This window comes from Echinops telfairi, unplaced genomic scaffold (genome assembly GCF_000313985.2).
Source record: "Echinops telfairi isolate 266 unplaced genomic scaffold, ASM31398v2 ScPeMD7_7427;HRSCAF=8465, whole genome shotgun sequence".
In the NCBI taxonomy this organism is placed as follows: domain Eukaryota; kingdom Metazoa; phylum Chordata; class Mammalia; order Afrosoricida; family Tenrecidae; genus Echinops; species Echinops telfairi.
In genome coordinates, this window is record NW_022111327.1 from 14,873,379 (window position 1) to 14,875,317 (window position 1,939).

General features: G+C 31.3%; 1 protein-coding gene across 1 annotated transcript in view; it reads right to left on the reverse strand.

Annotated features, from left to right (window-relative positions):
- DOCK11 (dedicator of cytokinesis 11) overlaps positions 1–1,939 on the reverse strand; it is a 171,006-nt gene that overhangs the window by 72,914 nt on the left and 96,153 nt on the right. The window lies entirely within an intron of this gene.

Below are 1,939 nucleotides of genomic sequence, written 5' to 3' on the forward strand. Positions count from 1 at the left end.
TTCTTTGAACATTTCTATGTATGTATGTATTTATTTTATTATTTTTATTTTTGGGGGTGCCAAAACCCAGGATTGAATCATCTACTTATTGTTTCAGATGTGTCTCTTGGTTTTTTTCTTTTTAAAAACAAATGTATCATTTCTCTGAACATTTCTATTTATTATTATTTTTGTTTGCCAAAATCCAGAATTGAACATACAGTTGATTTTTTTATGTATTTCTTGGGACTTTTTTTTTTTTTAAGAAAATTTATCCTTTCTTTGAACATTTTAATTTTTCTTTTATGCATACCCAAGATTGAATCACCCATTTATTTTTTTAGATGTCTCTTGGGTCTTTTTGAAACAAATTTATTGATAGAATTCATATACCTAAATGCAATTATTTTAACTGATATATAATCCAGAAAACTATTAGTATATTTTCATCATCTTATAAAGAAACCTTGGTACACATTAGCAGCTTCTCTCCATATTACCCATTTTTAATCTTAAGGAATGAAAAAAAGTGAATTGTGCCTCTAGCTGCTATTTAATCTGCTAGAATGAACATCACCAGGGCTGAAAATTATCTCCGTTTACTTACTACTTTCTTAAAACACGGAGGCCTCTCACCCAAACTGCAGTATAATGTTTGATTTTACTCAAAATTGCACTTTCTTAGAATCTAGAGATTCTATGTATTTCATTGCATTGATGTACTTTAGAATGCATGGCTTAGCTGGCTAAAATTTTATTTTAATTTTTATCTAGCTAAATAACTATTATTTTTTATATTTTTACAAATAAGATTTAAAGTAGACAGTGTTTACTAAAAATAGAAATGAAACATTTTCTGAAAAATGTTTTTACTGTTTTATCTTGCAATCTGGTTTAATTTTTGTCACTGATATAGAACATTTGTTTAACTAAAAAAAACACAAAACAACAAAATGTTAAAAAAAAAAAACCTCAAAACTCAAAAAAATATATATTTTTTGATGCTTGAAGAACCCAGGTGTTTTTTTTTTCCATTCTTACACATTTATCTTTTGAGCAAAATTATAAAGAAAAGGAAGGACATAGAGGGATGTGTTTAAATGTGGTCTTTGGGAATAAGAAAACATATTTCATCATAATGTAAAGGACCTGGTAACACCATTAAATAACATGAGTCTTCATAGAGGAAGCTTGATCGCCCAATACCACCAGCTACTGGTTACCCTACCCTTAGAGGAACCTTCCTGATTTTTTTGTTGTTGTTTCTGCGTTCAAAATCCTGGGTCCAATAAAAGTTAAAAATATTAATTCTGTGTCTAGTTTCCTTATGTTTGTATCCATTGAATGCATAACAGATTCTGTACTGGGGAAATGTTTAGCATTTTCTAAGCTACTGCCTCATTTTAAAATGAATTTGTACAATTCATTTTTAAAATTATTTCAGAGAATGAACCCAATTTAGACGGAAACAAACCTAAGTTACAATACAGAGCTAGTTAAAATCAGAGTCCAAGATATATTTTTGATGCATATTTGTTCTACAGACTAAAGCCCCAAATTCATAGTGCCCCTATAGGACAGATTAGAATTGCCCCACAGGATTTACAAGGCTGTATTTTCACAGAAGTAGACTGACTAATCTTTGTCCCACAGGGCAGCTGGTGGGTTCAAATCACTCACCTATCCATCAACAGCCAAGCAGTGCTATGCTGAAGGGAATGTCAAGCCCAAGGTGCTGTATAGCACTGATGGAATATAACGTATCCTCTAGTTCTTTAATATCTCCTCCCCTCCTTATTAGGGTTTTTGTTCTATCTCTAAAAATTAATCTTGTTAGACATGAGTATATTCATTTGTACAATTAAAATGGTTTGGTGCATGAAGCCAAGATAGATTACCCTTCACAAACAGTAAGGGGGGTAATGATTCCTTGAGGGTACAGGAAAAGGATGGGGGGGGG